Genomic DNA, 18,832 nt, shown 5'->3' with positions numbered 1-18,832 from the left:
GTGCATCCAACACACAGTTCAATGCCAGCAACTACACATAATCTAAAATACAATCCTTATTTCAGTATCTATGTAAACATATAGTCTGTTAACTTCATCATCTTCATCAAAAGTATGCCTAACCCCATTAGGAAGTGTTCTTGTTATAAGTGTATTCCTCAGCTTTCCCCAAATTATCTTCTTCTTGCCAACATCTCTAGTCTTTTATCCTGCAATAACTTAGCCAACACTTAAATCTCCAAAAGCTGCTTGTGTTAATTTCTTTAAATCACAAATATCATGTGTAAATACTGGCCATGTAATACTCTGCATTGTGGAATAATAGTTTATTTTAAAGGGAACTAGAGAAATCAAGAAAGGCTTTTTTTCTAGAATTAATAAATGCACATCCTGTTCACTGGGGAAATTAAATCCACACTGAGCAATCTTCAATATGTTCAGAATATGACAGCAAGAATCCTATCAGGGATGCATTACACCTGTTTTCAAGTCCTTCAACTGGTTACCTATCAGATTTCGAGTCAACTTCAAAATCCTTATCCTCCTTATATACTGTCCTACAACTGTTATTATTGATCACCGAATTATTGTACTTGACATGACTTCATTCAGCCTTTCCTGAACGTCTATGACAGGCAGAGAGAGTGCTGTTTCTGGTGCGATCTTTTGCAGCTGACATTTCACTGTTTTAAACAAACAAGAAATTAGATTGCTCATAAATCAGTTATTCTATATAAACACAGCGTAATTGCCCTCCGAAAATCCTCTTTTTCTTGTTCGTTTTAGAGACCTTGATCGAAACTGATTTTAGATGTCAGAAAGGATTTATTTTCTCTGTATTTCCTACATTGCTTTGTCGAGATTTTAACTTTATATCTAACTTTATATCTAGGCTCAGATTTCAACTATAAATCGTACAGTAATTAATAGCAGTAAATACTGATGTTTTGCGCCCTTTTACCACAAAAATATATGTTTTGTAGTTGGGATTAACTTTATTTCGTATGCGTAGCTACTCCGATTCGGACACCGAACAGTTAAAGATGGTAACCATGGTAACTGGGATGTGTAGTTTTTAATTCCGTTTGAATTATAACTGTACGTACTGTCTTCATATTTGGCCAGGGCTTTAAAGAGAAGGCGCGCCAAAAAAATTCGGTGCCGTCGTCTCCGCTTTAAAGGTACCCCCGTGCTGGAAGAATTTGACCTCGGAACGTTTGCCCAGCGTAGTTATAGTGGACATAAAAACAAGAGTTCGCTGGCATTATATCCTAGAAGACACAGACCGGCACCAGACCGGTAAATGCTTGATGAACTAGGGATTGGACAGTTTCCAAGTGCTTGTACGAAAAAGCTGAAGCCCCTCGCGACTATTATGAGAGGCTTAGGCGCACTTATTTTGCAGGGCGGAATGAAGAGGGTTGCGAAGAGAACGTGAATTTCAAAGGTTTATTCATTGCTAATCTGCATCCCTCAATCAGGAAAATGATTGTGATGCACACTGATGCAAAAGCGATGAAAATGGCTGACATTAGAAGGTTGGCTCAAAAAGCCTGGGGAGCTGAAGTCTCTGCTTCCTCAGAGCGAAAACCTGCTAAAACGGCCGTGTTCGCGACTAAAGCCAGCAGGATTGACGACTCGCCTCAGCTCGAGGGAGCTGAGGTTCCTGAGCCCGCTAAGCCCCTGCGCAAAATAGGCAGGCAGGACCGCACTAAGCGTCAGAGCCGCCGTGAGCGCTACGGGGAAGGCAAGGGCACAGGCAGAGCCTATCAGAAGGCTGGACGAAGGGAGTCGACTGCAACCCACCTGGCCAGGCTTGAACAAGCCCTGCTTGAGAGATCAGGACAGGGTAAACCTTCCGCACTGAATGCCGGAAGCGTGAATGAGCTTAGTGGGACCACGCCCCTTCTCACTGGAGGAGGCGGGGATCCATCCCAAACCCCTCCCTCAGTCTATCTGATTGGGTGGGAGGGTTCCTGCCTGGAAGAAGGCTGTGACTCTGAGTTGGGCGCTGACCCCGCCCCTGAAGTCAAAGAAAAGGCAGGCTTCCAACAATTCTTAGGGAATCTCAGCCAGAAAGGCAAAGCAAGGCGTATTTATATCAAGGTTTCTCTTGAAAACGTCTTAGATAGAGAAGCACTGGTTGACACTGGGGCTGAAATTAGTTTGATGTCAGCCGATCTACTCAGCGAGCTCAAACGAGTAGCGAAAGGAAAAGGCATCAGACTTAAGGTAGAACCGTGTAAGATAGATATTTCCAGCTATACCCAGGATCATGCCAGGATCACACACCGAGTGTGGGTGGCACTTAGGTTCGGGCCAATGAACGTGGTGCATCCTGTTTACATCTCTAGGTTTAAAACAGAGCCACTACTCATTGGCCAAGACCTGCTTGACAGGCTGGAGCCTCTGGTGGACTGCCAGCGTGGAAAATTGTGGGCTCAGGTCAAGCACCCTAAGCCTGTCGTACAGCAAAAAGGGGGGTTCAGTGGTTATGCTGTGATCACACAGTGCCCACTGAACACCATAGCTGAGTTGGAGGATTCTCCTGGTTCCTCTGGACGAGAAATAAATGTCTCTTCTTGCTTTCCAAAACTACAGGGAAGTCCTGCCCAGGCCAGCACTCCCACGGTCTCCCAACTACAGGAGCAGTGCTCCGAGCAGCTGCTTGACCCGCCAGGTAAAGCACACCCCTTTTTCATCCCTGAAGAAGAGTGGATCTCCCTGTCCGGTAATGAATGGGAGTCCTTTCTGTGCGCCCTGGTACCTCAGGGGGACAAGGACTACCACCCCATGGTGGTGGGAGGGGTCCAGGTGGCAGAAGTGCAGGTTGATGATGTAATTCTCAGCCTCAGCTCTGAGAAGTCCATAATCAGTGAAGGTCTGTTCGAGGACCTGTCGCGAAGCCGTCAGGTGACCCTGGTGACGCAATCACAGGGTCTGTGGTGGGCACCCCCACCTCATAGGTCCATTTGGAGCAAAGGAAGCTGTGCAGCTTCCATCTCCATCGGAAAAAGGAAGTTTGCTCACTACTTCCAGGTAGCACCTCAGCTGACCCATTCGGTCTGTATTGGTGCAGACCTGTTGGTTCGACTGGGCGCCCAGCTGGACACAGTAAACAGTGTGCTGTGGACACGGGTGAACCCAGATGCCCACTCTCTAAGCGGCGACCCCGAGAACATTCGGTCAGGTCAGACGATTCCTCAGGCCTGCCAGGTAGTAAACGAATCGGACCTGATCGTTCCTGCGTCAACAGCAGGGTTTCCGGTACGCCTTGTCCTAAAGAAGGGACAGAGGATGGATGCTGAGATGGTTTTCTTCCAACCATCAGCTCAGTTTATCAGACTGAACCTAGCAGTCTGTGGTACCCCCAGACTGGAAAGGAATGGCCGAGCCACCTGCCTGTTGGTGCAAAACATAGCAAAACAAGATGTCAAAATCCCTGCTCGCACTGACATGGGACTGGTAATTGACAATGGGTTCTATGATTTCGAACTGGCCATCCCAGTACTGGGGCAGCTCCCTGGTCCCTTGGCCAGGGAGGGGGGGACCGAGCAGGTGTACTACACCTACCCCCGGCGGATGATTGCAATTATGCCAATAGAGGGATTCTGCAACCAGGAGGTGTGCAGAGTGGACCTTAGCGATAAGGATGAGATGGTTGTGTATACAGTACACGCAGGGGTTCCGACGGACCACTCAGCCGAGAGTGCGACCCGGGATACCGCCATGCCGTCAAAAGCGGGGTTCCTAGAGCAGGTACAGGATCAGGTTGGTAAGGCAGATGCCCTGGAAACGGAAAGCCAGCGTCAGCAGCTGCATCAGATCTTCCAGGATTTCCAGGAAGTGTTTGCACGGGACGCCTATGACTGCGGGGTGACGGATTTGCACACAGTGCGCATTCCTACGGCCCCTGGCGCCCGCCCAACCTATGTCAGGCAGTATCGCATTCCCCTCACGGCATACGAGTACATAAAGCAGACGTTGGATGCTCTACTAGAGCGTCAGATCATAAGGGAGTGTAACTCCACTTATAACTCCCTACTGTGGCCGGTGCTGAAACCCAATGGTAAGTGGCGTCTGACCATTAACTACCGGCAGTTGAATAAACAGGTTCCTTTGTCACGATGGCCAATGATCTACCTAGATCGGGAGTTAGCCAAGGTGACAACAGCAAAATATTTCACCACAGTGGATGTGGCCAATGGGTTCTGGACCCTTAAGGTAGAACCGACAGACCAGTACAAACTGGCCTTTTCCTTTGGAAACAGGCAGTTCACCTGGAATCGATGCCCCTTTGGGTATTCCAACTCCCCAGCGGAGTTCAACATATTTCTGCACAAAGCCATGAGTGATGCAGCCGCCAGGGGCAACCTGGTCTATGTGGACGATATTCTGATGCGGAGTCAGACCTGGGAAGAACACATGGCCGAGATCAGGCATGTGTTGACCCAGCTCTCCCGTGCAGGGGCCAAACTGTCTCTGGCTAAGGGACAGTGGTGTAGGACCCAAGTGGAGTACGTGGGACTATTGGTTGGAGCCCAAGGCATACAGCCACAGTCCAGCAGAGTCCAAGCTATCCAGAATATGAAGTCGCCCACTAACCTGTCTGAACTGCGCAGCTTTCTGGGAGTATGTAATTATTCCCGGCAGTTCATTGAGGATTACGCTGAAATAGCAAGGCCCCTCCACAAGCTGCTGCAGAAAGACGTGCCCTTTGAGTGGGGACCTTCCTCAGAACAGGCTGTGATGGAGCTGAAGCGCAGACTCGGTAGTGCGCCGTGCTTGGCCTACCCTGACAAAAATAAGGTCTTCTACCTTGAAGCAGGGTTCTCAGAGCACTGCCTTGGGGCTGCTCTGAGTCAGGAATATGACCAAGAGCGAAGGGTGGTGGCGTATGCCAGTCGAGCCCTGAACCCAGTGGAGCAAAAGTTCTTGGACTGCGAGAAGGCCCTGTTGTCTACGGTCTGGTCGGTAGAACAATTCCGTAGTTATGTAGGGGGACAAAAGATCATCATCGAAACCTGCCACCAACCTGTGACATTCCTGCATAGCCAGAGACTGAAAGCGGGCAGGGTGTCAAATAGCAGGATTGTGGCATAAATGATGGCCCTACAAGGCTATGAGATAGAGGTACGTTATGCACAGAGCAAGAAAATGTACCTGGGACAGGGCCTGGCTTTGGGCCAAGTGTGTCACGGCTGTGACACTGACATGGAAGCTCCAGAAACAATTCCCGCTGCTGAGCTACCGAACAATCACCGGTACTACGATGAAAACGTGGGCCAGGGCTTACCCATGGCCTATGTTGACGGTTGCTCTTTTCGCCACGAACAGCAGGTGCTAGCAGGGGTAGGAGTAGTCTGGCAAGACAATACTCCCTGTGGGCCGACCCGCTATAAGCTAGGACAAAAGACTAGTCAGTATGCGGAAGTAGCTGGGGTGCTGATCACCCTCCAGCAGGCCCTGACAAATGGCCTTAAACAATTTGTCATCTGTAGTGACTCGAACTACACCCGACATAGCTTCGTGTCCCATCTTCCGTATTGGAAGGGTACCGGCATGAAAAATGCCCGGGGCAAGGAAGTAAAGAACAAAGAGTTGTTCCTGGCCAGTGACAAGCTCACGACCGAGGCTGGAATGATGGTTTACTGGAGGAAGGTGAAGGGACACTCCCAGGTGAAGGGACCCGACAAAGACGGGAATGATGAGGCCGACCGGCTGGCTAAATCTGGCGCCTTAGAGGGTGAACCCTGGCAGTTCCAGCAGGAATGGCTACCCCCAGAAACCGTGGCTGAGGTCAAGGCGGTCACCCGAAGCAGGGCTAGACAGGATGTCGGAGCTGACCCTCAATCTGTAGTGCTTGGGTCACAGGGTTTTAACACCGATCTTGCGGAAATGCAGAAACAGGACCCAGCAATTGGGCTAATGTATCAGCATATCGCTGACCCAGTGCGTCAACCTCTTTCGGAGCAGGTGCTGAGCCAGTCTCCAGAGCTGAAGGAGCTGGCAGAGGTGAAAGACAACCTAAAAATTATAAAGGGGTTGTTGGTTTGTGTACCAGTTGCACAAGGTGTCCCAAAGTGGGTAGTTCCCCGCTGCCATAGGGGGGTCATGATCCAACACGCTCATGACGAGCCCTGTGGGGGTCACCGGGGAATCAAGGCCACGTACGACACTATCCAGCAGGTGGCATTCTGGCCTCACATGGGCCAAGACATCGCCGCGTATGTAAAGGGGTGTCTGACGTGTAGCCAGTTCCAACCATCACGGCCCTTGCACCGTGCACCACTCCAGAAAAAGGGCATGACATTCCCCTGGTCCAATCTACAAATGGATTGGGTGGGGCTGCTGGTGAGGTCATCCAGAGGGAACAAATATTTCCTCACGGTTACGTGTGCATTCACAAAATGGATTGAGTGCCTCCCAGCACCCAACGACACGGCAGAGACAACTGCAGTGCTGTTGGTGAACCATGTGTTCAGTCGATGGGGACTCCCCCTGACCGTGGACTCGGATCGGGGAACCCATTTCACAGCTACAGTAATGGCAACCCTGTGGAATATGCTTGGGGTCAAGGCCCAGTTGCATATCTCCTACCACCCTCAATCCTCGGGCCAGGCAGAAAGGGCAAACCGAACGGTGGTTAGTATGCTCAAAAAGTTTGTCTCCACCAGCAGTAGGGACTGGGACATTAAGCTGCCCCTGGTTCTGATGGCCATCCGAGCCACGCCCCATTGCTCTACGGGGGTCCCACCTTTTGAGATGATGACAGGTCGGAAGATGACTCTTCCCCTACACTGTCTTTATGGGGTGGAGGACCTGAGCACGACGGGGGCTGCTACGGCCCATCAGTATGTGTCAGCAAGCACATCTGCAGGCAACCTTTGCTTTTGCCCAGAACAATCTGGGAAGGAGTGCAGAGGGTAGGAAAGCATACTATGACCGAAAGGCAGTTAACCAGGAACTCCAAGTAGGAGACAAGGTCCTGTACTTCCAATTTGCCAAACCCACAGGGGTGGCCCGGAAATTCTTACCCAGTTGGACAGGACCCCACGAGATTGTCGATAAGGTATCACCGGTAGCTTATCGAATTCGGATTGAAAAAGGAAGGCAATCTCTGGTCTATAAGTGGGTGCATCGCAACCACCTCCGGTTGTATCGCCCACCTCAAATGGCGCCGGAGGACACAGAATAGGGTTAAAAGTCTAAACCCGATCAAGAGGGGGGTGCCCCTTTGTAGCTGCAGGTAGTTAGGTACTGTAGTGTAGGTCCTCCTAGGAAAATATATTCAAAATTATAGTGGAACTGTACCATGTGCCTCATCTGTGTTCCAGAATGGGAATCCTAAAACTGCCACGGCTGGTCCTGACAGTGCTGTGGATCGCTTCGACACAGCCCCTTGAAGTTGTGGAACCCGGTCCTCCTACCGGCATAGTCCTGCAGGACGCTCCCGGATTGTTGTTAACAAATTGCAGAACATATACTCAGCGAGTGTATGTGCGGCTGGACCCAAGTGATGTGTTTCGGAAGCACATCAACATGAACAGTAGGGTGTCCCATCATGGCAGGCAGTGGGCTAAGGATGCTGTATGGCATGCCCAGCTAGACACTATACACATGCTCCGCCAGCTGAGGAAGGCAACAGTCAGCCAGGAGGAGATGACAGGCCTCAGCCGCCCCAAAAGGTTCTTGGGGGGTCTGATTGCTGTGGCCTCCACCGTGGGCTCGCTATTTTCAGCTGGTCTGTTTGCTGCTTACACTGTCACCCTGACCACCCTGAGAAGGCAGGTGTCTGGGTTACTTAAGGAAATGCCAGAAATTCAGGACAGGCTGTATCAACAGCAGCAGCGGCTGGAAAGCCTAGGGAAAACCTTACAGGGCACAATATTAGCAGTAAACCTTCATGCAGCAGTGTTAAATAACACCCTCCACACCGTGGGCAGGATTGTCGACGTGTTACAGTGGGATTATGCTTACGTGCAACAGGTCAGGATGCTGATGCAGGATTTGCTTAGGGAGCTTAGTGCCACGATAACTAGCTTAGCCATGGGACAGATTCCAACTTACTTGGTTCCACTGTCCTTAGTAGAAGAAGTACTTAGGACAACCACTTCTGAGATGGTGCAGCCATTACAGGTACATTTTGCATACAGTCTAGGCAGTGCCATTCCTATACATGTCAACCCTGAAGCCAAGGAAATAGGTTTCCTGTTGAACCTTCCCATCGTGAGTGGCAAGGATATCTATAGACTCAAGTCTATATCGAACGTTGGCTTCTGGAGGGGGGACATGCATGTGAAGTTGACCACCCCACCGCTCGTAGCTTACCAGGAGGATGATCCAAATTTGTATCTTGTTCCAAACCTGGAACTGTGTATATCAACCAAGGATATCCACTGGGTATGCCCAAGTAAGCCATTCCTTAGGGACACAACTCAGAGGTTGTGTGGTATCAGAAAGGGGGCTGCCACTGAAAAGTGTAAAGCCACAGTGACAAGCAAAAGTGAGGTTAACGAACCCCAGGTTGAGCAGGTGGGAAAGAAATGGCTGGTCAGCACACCACAGTTAACGGTTACAATAACATATGACAGGCATGATACAGCTACCGAAGTGCAGCTACCCAACCAAACAGTTTTTCTACAAGTTCCTGAAGGAGCGATAGTGCATCTCAACGATTTAGCACTGTATCACCTGGAGTCAGAACTATACGAAACGGAACTCGAGATTGTGGACGCTTTCAGAGGACACGGCATTGACTTGGATGAGAGAATCCAAGAGACAGTAAGTCTTGAGGGTGTACAGGTAGTCGAATTTGTTCTTAACGACACAAACTTAAAAACTACACTGGTAGGTCCCAAGCACAGTCGTTGTGGATCCTCTGGGGCGCTAGGAACAATAAACGTGGTCATCTTGACACTGCTGCTGGGTAGCTGGATCATGGCTGGGGTAATGTGTTGGATGCTGTTCTCTTGTATCAAAGCCTTGCGGGGTAGTTTGAATGAGACAAAGGGAGCAATGGTTTATCACCGAAATCAGGTAACCACTCCCAAACGTCTGCCTGCTGCAGAGCTATCCGATACTGATAGTGAACTGCCGGAAGTTTAAGGTCTAGAGCTAATGATGATGCCCAATGCCTCATTCCTAGGTACCTTATAACTGAGAGCAGGTATACGCAACGTTCTTTCCAACACTATTTCCTGTACAAATTCTCGAGAGGTAATGTGAATATTGGGTGGTAGAATCCACCGTGGTACAACAAACATCACTTAACTCTGTTTTTGTTTTGAAGGCAACAACGCCTCAGGACCTCGTGACCTTCAAAAAGGGGGGATATGTAGTGGCAATGCTTGTTAATAAGACAGAATTAAGCGTTGGTATGCTCCTAAAGGAGGCCCCATCTCACCCTCCATCTCTGTGGTGCAGCCACAGAGAAAGAATTCATGCAAGCTGATTTAAGATGTTTTTCTTTTGATAAGAAGCAAGCTCCCAGACGGGGATGCAATTAGCTAAGCCTGGCTATAATGATCAATGGTCATCCACTGGCGCCTATCTGTCTAGGGAGTGCCGAATGGACATCTGGACTGCATTTCTAAGTGTCAAGAGTAAGTGACTTATATCTCACCTTGACCAACCAATCAGGGACTGGCAGGGCGTGGTAATACCACGTGGGTCTCCAATGCCCGCCAAACTCTCAACCAATCAGCACACATCTGGGTCTTGATCAAAAAGGGAGCGCAAGCTCAGTTCTGGGCTCTCCTTGGCCATTTTCGCGCATCCTCAGAGACAATCACGTGACAACTGCTGTTGTCTGCAAAAGGACTTGGACTTTGTTCTAAGCGCGAGGCCGAGGATCCCGTACGTATTCAGAATTCTACCAACGTGAATGCTCCGCTTGATCAACGGCAGCCTACAGTTGGACCCTCGTCGACAACCTGAATAGCTTATTCAGAAGCAGCGCTGGACCGGGAACGAACCAGCTTCTTCCCAGGCAAAAGAGTGACTTGTGAGGACTCGCGGTCACACTCTGTGCATAGAGACTTTCTACTAGCCAGCCGGACTGCTGGTAGATCCCCTCGGAGCAACGACTGCCCTGCGCGCCGCAGTCAGATTCCTCCGGCCTTCCTACTCCGAGCTGCACCTCGACTGGTTGGCCGGTAGCAAGAGGACGCCGACACAACGCCCATTGGACAACCGCTGCAACAGAGCCTGTCAGCTGGTTTGGTGTTCGTGCCGGGAAATTCCAAATCCAAACACAGTGGATAAGTAAACCCCATGTTCTACATTGCGTCTCGAGAATTTAATTGTACCTCAACACAAGTTGTTATCAATTTAATTCATGAGTAATGTATTTACTTCCGAGTTTAGAGTAACAGTGGGTAATAACACTGATTAGCGATTTGGTAACCGAACGATATATATTGACATATATTCTCTGTTGTGTATCTCTTTGTGTTTGCATCTCTTCGAGATTATATACCTTGTATATTGATAACCCTCACAGTAAGGTCTGCCGCTCGTATCCAGGCAGACTAGTATATGTTTGGTGCACAGTTTATATTAATAAATGTATCTCGTGTATTGAACCCGTGTGTGTGCGTTGTTAGTTGTTCTGACGATTGATTTTCTAAAAGCCCCAACGAACAACCTCGTGATTACTGCTACAATTGATAATTGTCTCAGTAAACCCATCAAACCACTACACTATCAAGACCAGCCATACACAGTACAGTTTATGTACATACAGTAATGTTTATGTTCCTAAATTAATATCGTTTATGACCTTCAGATGCGTTATGCTCCTCTTCTTTTTATGCTCAGCTACTAAAATTTCCCTTTAGTGGTAAAATTCCATATAAATATTCAAAACTAAGCGGATTGAAATGTGCACAGTAAAGACATTAGATGATGAAATCTTTTCACTACCAACCAATGCACCACGAGTGCCCCTGTCGGTCATTTTGGCCAGCCAATCACTTACCGCGGTGCCCTACGGTGCCCTGCGGGTTGGTTACTGTACCACGGGTTTTTACCGCTCATTTTGAATGGCTGCATCTGTAGGTTGTCTCTCGCAGTGTTCAGGAATTGCATTCCGAAACTGAGTCAGATCAAAAGTTGTAAGAAAAGCACCTATGGTGTCGGTTCTAACAGCTTTATTGATTCGATGTTAAAGGCCGGAAATGGGGCACAAGGCACGCGACCGCAAAAAGCGTCGCCATCTGCTTCCAGCTGCAAAATGCCGTTTGCGGACGCTGAAGCATTTGAACTTGAACTTTATTGCCATATGTAACCGGTACTGGTACAATGGAATTCTTACTTACAGAAGGTCTCTCGATTGTAAAACAAGTGTAAAAAACAAGACAAAGTGCAAACAGTGCATCAAGACAATGTACAAACAAACAATAGACAATGTGCAAGTAAACATGTAGACATTTCTTTCCAAGGCAGCGGGTACAAGCGATCTCGCGTTTTAAAACCACCAGGAAAAGCAAAAAGGCACTTTTCCTTGCTTGCGCCGGCACACAACGACGTGAGGAGGACACCGTAGTCAGCAGGATTCGAACTTGCGCGGGGAGACCCCAATGGATTTCTAGTCCATTGCCTTAACCACTCGGACACGACTACAGCGCGCGCCGCCATTGCTGCGTTCTTGCTACAATCTCACATGGATCGCGAGGCGCCGGCGGAAACCTTTTTCAAAGTCGTTCTCCATTAAAAAAAAAACCTTTCCAAAATACAAGCCTTGCAGACAGACACGCCTCAGAGGACTTAAGGGTTGCTTCATGTGGGAATGATAAAGTCTCCCCGTCCGGACAGGAAAATGGCACTTTGTTAGACACAAAAAAACAATCAACAACAGACAAATGTCTACAAGCATTTTAGAAGCCGCTCTTGAAATAGCTCTTACATTCGTGTTAGACGCAGGAATCGCCTTTTTATTGACGCTCTTACGAACGCCATGGAAAGCAAAACAAAGCAAAGCAGAGCAGAACAAAACGAACAAAATAAAACCCTCACGTCCTGCACTTGAATATAATGCCATTACGTTCCGAAGCGGTATTGGACGTCATCCTAGCACTGCAACCCGGGGCGTACGGTATATGGGAACGAGCACACGTCACGAATTGTCTCTAATCACTCTCTGCACTGTAAGGCGCCTTGAAGCGTGCACCCTCAGCATTCATCTTTGCGCATCTGTGAAAGGTAAACTCTTGAGCAAACTCTGAACCAGACACTCAAACTCCAGCTAGCATTAGGGGTAGCATTCCCACGCTACTTGAACACTTTGTTTACGCTCAGTGCTGGATTTTGGGAACTTTAGGACGAGTGGGACTTTTCTTCTATCTGTCAATTCGTTTTGTTTTGGAGACTCTTGGCTGTCTGTGTTGTATAGTGCAGCTTAAATAAAACGTTTTCGAAAACTGTGCCGGCTCAAAAGTTGTAAGAAATCCTCTCCAGCTCTTTTAAGTCTCTTCAGTTTTGTCATTTAAAGTGAAACTAGATGTATAACTGGAGCCTCACTTATGCAAATGGTGAGGCTCCAGTTCGACATCTAGTTTTACTTTATATGACAGAAGTACGTCAGACTGCGCCGGACTGGGGGATCACTTCCGGTTATTTTTACCATCTTAAACATTTGAAATCCTCCCCTAGGCAATTGTGACACTTCATCTTGGCTCCACCTAGGACACTCTTCAATCTTCCATCACTTCTCTCTTCTCCCGCAACACTCTCGTCTGTCGGTAGTATGTGGTGTCTTTGCATTACCACCAATCTCACCACAGCAAGAAAGCAGCAGGTTTTGGCAAGAGAGGAGGAGACTGCCTGGCCCAAACAGGGATCGAACCAGAGACTTTGGCGTTACTAGCACCACGCTCAAACCAACTGAGCTAACAGGCCTTGTTCTCGCTGTCCTCTCTGTGCTGCAAAAAATGGAATTCAGGGAAGTTTCTTTTGTCCTTCTTTGAATAGAAAGCCCTGCAATTCAGTGTACGGGCCTTCTCGTGCTGTTTAATGGTTCTTCAAAAATTCAAATTCAAATCCTACACTGGCCTGAAGTGCCCCCCCATTTCACAGCATTTTTCAGCTGATTTAAATGTACCTAAAGGAGAAGCATTATTGAAGACCATCAATTACCAAGAGCTTTTGTCAAAGGTTTTGGTGGTCACTTTTAATGACCACAGAGAGCTATGACCTCGGTTTTACATCTCATCCAAAAGACAGCGCCTTTTTACCACACAGCGTCTCCGTCACTATACTGGGGCATTGGGACCCGCACAGACGTCAGGGTGAGCGTCCCACCGCTGGCTCCATTAACACCGCTTCCAGCTGTAAGCTTTGCTTTTCCCTGTAGGTCATCCTCATCCGGGTACTGACCTGGCTCACAGCTTCTAAGCTTCAGTGGGTTTTCAGTTGCGAGTTGAAAGGGGATGCAAGTGATGGAGCCGCTCGCTGCAAAAGCCACTGCATTGGCCAGGAATCGAACCCGGGCCTCCCGCGTGGCAGGCGAGAATTCTACCACTGAACCACCAATGCACGCTGCAAGGGTCTACAATAAAGACGCTTTTTTACCACTCTGTGCTGGATGTTGGGTCCCAAGGGAACTTCTGGACGAGTGAGAATTTTCTGCTATCAAAATTTGGTTTCGGAGACTTTTGGCAGCCTACAGATGCAGCCATTCAAAATGCGCGGGCGATACCGCATTATTTTGCGGTACGCTGTACGCAGTCTACCGCAAGCTACCGGTAAATACCGCGAGTTACCGTAAATTCTCCTATAATACGACAAGCAAAATAATAGTATCCGGAATTTCCGCAAGGTGGAGCTAATAAAGCTCAACCTCTCATGTTTGAGCTGTGGCCATCAAAGTCTTTAACGAAGATATTACTAATAGTATTAATAATGAATGACCTTGGACAAGCTGTAAGTGTAAACTCAAAGTATTGCCCTGGTCAACATTCTTTTTTTCATTGACCGTCTTTGTAAAAGTAACACCACAGCATTTCGCAATCACGCATTTGTTTCCAATCATGCAAAGTACAGTAATTTTTAAGAATCGATTCACCATGCCTTTCACATGCTCATAAAAGAGATTGATTTAGGAACATAAACATATTACCGTATGAAAACTGTACTGTATACAGTATGTATATGTATATTTAATGTCTTAACTGTGCCCGTTTAAGTATTGAATATTCATATCTGATTTTACCACTGAAGGGAAATCTTAGTAGCTGAGCATAAAAAGAATAGGAGCATACTGCAACGCGTGTGAAGGCCATAAACGATATTAATTTTGGAACATAAACATAGAGTATATGGCTGGTCTCGGTACTTTAAAGAAAACATACACGAAACATGGTTTCATTATGACCAGAATCGGTCTTGAGATATTTTTAACTTGATTTACAGTATTTGAGAGGTATGTCTTAACACCGATACTACAGTGCTTAAGTACTGCTCACGTATATGTTTCTAGGTTTATATTATGCATTTCATATGGTCAAATTACTTTTGAGCAACTAATAAGAAGCGCGAAACGGTATGCGTTTTAGTTTCGTTTTGTGCTGGGACCCGTGGATTGATTAGAGATATCAAGTACATACAAGTCATTTTTTAAATGTTGTAGTTCGTCTTGAAAAAATGTTACGAGTACATCATCTATCAACAATTACACAGGTTCTGTTTCCATATTGCGGATTTTGGTTACGTAATATTATTTTCTAGATTTCACGTTGTGAATATATGATTTGGGCAAACAGAGCCGCAAAGAAGTACATTATGGGTTGTTGTTGTTTTTTTTGCAGTTTTATCTAGAACAAGCGATGCTTAAATCTTTGTCTGATTCTTGTGAAACTATCCACACGACAGTTACAGTACCTAGGAGTTGACTTCAGTGATGTCACTGATGGGATGTTTCTAAAAATCCATCCTCTGTAAAACGTCTTCTCTAGTTGTCCTGCATATGTATTCGCTAATGAAGCTGTGTGTTCTGAGCCTGGATCTCTACATTTCTGTATGAACCAGCTTAGAGGGCTAAAGACAGCTTGTGTTTAAATTGAGTGTAAGGCAATTTATGCTTCTAAAGTCATGGTCAGCATTTATTATTGTACTGTGCTGTAAACTTGTTCTGTGCCTAGTCACATTATTTTATAGCGTTTTTATAGTGTTATCAAATCCGGTGGCGCTGTGTGTTAGTTTCCTGACTCCCATGTCACATGGTCTGTGATTGAAACCTGTGAAACCGGTTTAATTTGTCACAGCCAGCACTCCGGCAGAGAGGGGGTTGTGCTCGTAAAGTAGAAGCAGGCGAGATTTCCAGCGAAAGACACCTCCCCCCCACCCTCATACGATTCGCATTGTAATTACACATTCTAATTGTATTACACATTGTACACATGCTTAAAAGAGAAGAGAGAAAACGCAAGCCTTCTTCAGGTGTGAGGGTCTTCTGCTCAGAATGAAACGCTAAAATGTAATGTAGGCTCTGAATGGGTTCAATTATGATTTGGGCTTGATTAAGGTCGCTGCCTTTCATCTAAAACCCTACTTGAATCCTTCTAAACTAAAAATCAGTGTTAGAGAGTTCTAAATAAAGAGGTATCCAGGTAACAGTGAAACGGGCGGACAGTCTGGGGAGATCGCCCGTTTTCCATGTAAATAGTTCCCTGGTTCCGCACCCCTTGGTGTTTCTCTTGCTCTCTCTCGGGTCACCTGATCATTAGCTCGAAAGATTTCAGTGCTTTGTGTATATTCTAATGCTAGTGGGGGCAGGGTGTGTGGGAACAGGTTTGGTTGAAATTGCATTGGAGATCTATGTTCTTCACACCTGAAACATTTTCTCTGAAAGCATTTTCTTCGCAGTTTAACCGATCTTGTTACAGCATGTTACAGTTTACTATTATTAACCATATTAATTTTAAGTGCTTAATGCCATTTTTTGACCAGGCACGAATATTCTTAAGTCCATATCTTCGCAAGGGAATCAGTGCGAATTGCAATACTAATTAAATTAAAACTACTAACTACTAACTAATACTAATTAAAACAAACCAGAAACGTGTTGTTCTGTCTAATGACATTACAAGTGGAAAGATTACAGATTTTAATCGTCTTTAATTTTGTTACGTTATACATTTTAGAAACGTTTCATCCATACAAACACCACAAAACTATTTTCGATTGTATTTCTGAATAGTATGTTACACTTAGTTCACTGTTTTAAATACATCTAATTAAGAAAGTTAGGTGTTAGCATAAACTATTAGCAATCAATAATATTAAATTTAGCACTGTAATAAGATGTTGCACTTTCCCCCGCATCTTGTAAAAATATATTTTCATTGTTCAAATATACATTAAGTCTGACTATCATATAATAAGTTAAATACATAACTAAAGAAAAAATAGGGTTAAATATAATTCAAAATATTTTGCTAACAATGTTAACTGTTTATGAATAATAAAATGTATTAACTAAGGAGTAGGATGGCACAGTTGTTAGTATGTTTTTTGTTTTGTTTCTTTTTCATAAATACAACAGTAGTACCTGATGTCTCAGTGGCTTTCAAAATTAAATCATGCATGCAAACCTGTGAACTAGAAAGATAACTAAGATATTGTCATGGAAATATAACTATCAAGGAAGCCACAAAAGAGAGTTCTCACCTGAGTAAGGTCTTTATTTCAATATTGCAATATTGGGAGCCCTGCTGCCACTTCGCAAAGTGCAACCAGAGACTCAATTTGTTACAAGCAGTACAGGGTTTTTATAAGACGTTGCGCTGTAAAAAAGTTCAGCACTTGGTCCCTTCTAAAACTTCCCCTTTCTCTAAGAGAAAACAGATTACATCATAGAGCGAGAGAAGAAAAACTAGATTTGTTATTCAAAGCTTATCGGTTACTTTCAGCTAATTCTAATGACCCAGACAGCATATATTGTTTTGGTACATTGTCTTCTAAACTAACCTAAACAGTGTACTTTGTTGACGAACTGTTTTCTAAAATTCTGCACGCACTGTAGCACAGCAGTTACATCCTTGAAATATATTATCTAAAAGCGCCAATATATTTTTTTCAAAGCTCTCTACATTTTTAAGAATCAATTTACTTATTAGATTTCCACTTCAATATCCATTCATTTATAATGGTGGCGAAGTGGTTAGCATTGCTATCTTGCAGCTGAAGAAAGATGTGAAGACGGGGGTTTGAATTTAATCCTTTCTGTAGGGGGTTTAGACTTCTAAGTCACAAGCTGGGGTTTATGGCAGGAAAGGGGGTTAACTGATAAGGATTGCAGATGCAAGCTAGGAACCCCCCTGGGTGTAATGTTAAACTGACCATTTGCCCAGAACATCGTAAACTGGCCAAATACCATGAGCCCCCCTCTTTACCATCAGACCGAGTGACGTCAGAAACGGAGAAGAAAACACTATTTAACCCAAAAGTTTGTAACAGTACGTTGAACAATGCTTCGGTTTTGTTGTTTCTTGCGGGAAACAAGACTTCGGCTTTATTGTTCCTTGCATGCAATAAACTCATCTGTTTTACTTCATCTCAGGATCAAGAACCTTATTTCTTCTGTTACAACACAGCACTGGGGTCCTAGGTTCAATTCCTGCCATCCTGTGTGTGAGGGGTTTACATGTTCTCTCTGGGTTACATGGTTTTTCTCCATATGTGTGATATGACTCCCTCTCGCACTCCAAAACATACTGGTAAGTTAATTGGTTTATGGGAAAACTGGCCCTGGCGTGTGTGTGTTTGTGTCTGTCTGTCCTGTGATGGACTGGCGCTATGTCCAGGGTGTATTCTGCCTTGTGTCCTTTGCTTACTGGGATAGGCTCCAAATCCTCTGTACTGGATAAAGAGATTAGAAATGGATGGAAGTAAACGCACTGTGTGGATGGAACTATACACAGTGTTAGAAACCCACGATGAAATGGCAGCATCTCACTGAGAATAAAATATTTTATAGTGCTGGCTTAAGGAAACCTTTCCACCTTTCCACCTCTCTTGCACATCAGTATCCATACCTAGTTATTTAAACAAATTGCCTCTAATTATAAACATCTTAATATGCTGGCTCTGTGGATCCGCATCAGCTATGTTTGCCCATTCCTTCAATTCATGTGCATCCAACACACAGTTCAATGCCAGCAACTACACATAATCTAAAATACAATCCTTATTTCAGTATCTATGTAAACATATAGTCTGTTAACTTCATCATCTTCATCAAAAGTATGCCTAACCCCATTAGGAAGTGTTCTTGTTATAAGTGTATTCCTCAGCTTTCCCCAAATTATCTTCTTCTTGCCAACATCTCTAGTCTTTTATCCTGCAATAACTCAGCCAACACTTAAATCTCCAAAAGCTGCTTGTGTTAATTTCTTTAAATCACAAATATCATGTGTAAATACTGGCCATGTAATACTCTGCATTGTGGAATAATAGTTTATTTTAAAGGGAACTAGAGAAATCAAGAAAGGCTTTTTTTCTAGAATTAATAAATGCACATCCTGTTCACTGGGGAAATTAAGTCCACACCGAGCAATCTTCAATATGTTCAGAATATGACGGCAAGAATCCTATCAGGGATGCATTACACCTGTTTTCAAGTCCTTGCACTGGTTACCTATCAGATTTCGAGTCAACTTCAAAATCCTTATCCTCCTTATATACTGTCCTACAACTGTTATTATTGATCACCGAATTATTGTACTTGACATGACTTCATTCAGCCTTTCCTGAACGTCTCTGACAGGCAGAGAGAGTGCTGTTTCTGGTGCGATCTTTTGCAGCTGACATTTCACTGTTTTAAACGAACAAG

At 45.6% G+C, this 18,832-nt stretch overlaps 1 non-coding gene across 1 annotated transcript; it reads right to left on the bottom strand.

Moving 5' to 3' along the window:
* Nucleotides 1-13,465: 13,465 nt before the first annotated feature.
* Nucleotides 13,466-13,536, bottom strand: trnag-gcc (transfer RNA glycine (anticodon GCC)). Its single transcript has one exon. It is a non-coding gene; the product is annotated as a tRNA-Gly (tRNA).
* Nucleotides 13,537-18,832: the final 5,296 nt, after the last annotated feature.

Source organism: Atractosteus spatula, unplaced genomic scaffold, assembly GCF_055471065.1.
Source record: "Atractosteus spatula isolate fAtrSpa1 unplaced genomic scaffold, fAtrSpa1.hap1 Scaffold_8, whole genome shotgun sequence".
NCBI lineage: Eukaryota > Metazoa > Chordata > Actinopteri > Semionotiformes > Lepisosteidae > Atractosteus > Atractosteus spatula.
The sequence above is the reverse complement of the archived record's forward strand: the minus strand, read 5'-3'. Positions and strand labels throughout refer to the sequence as shown.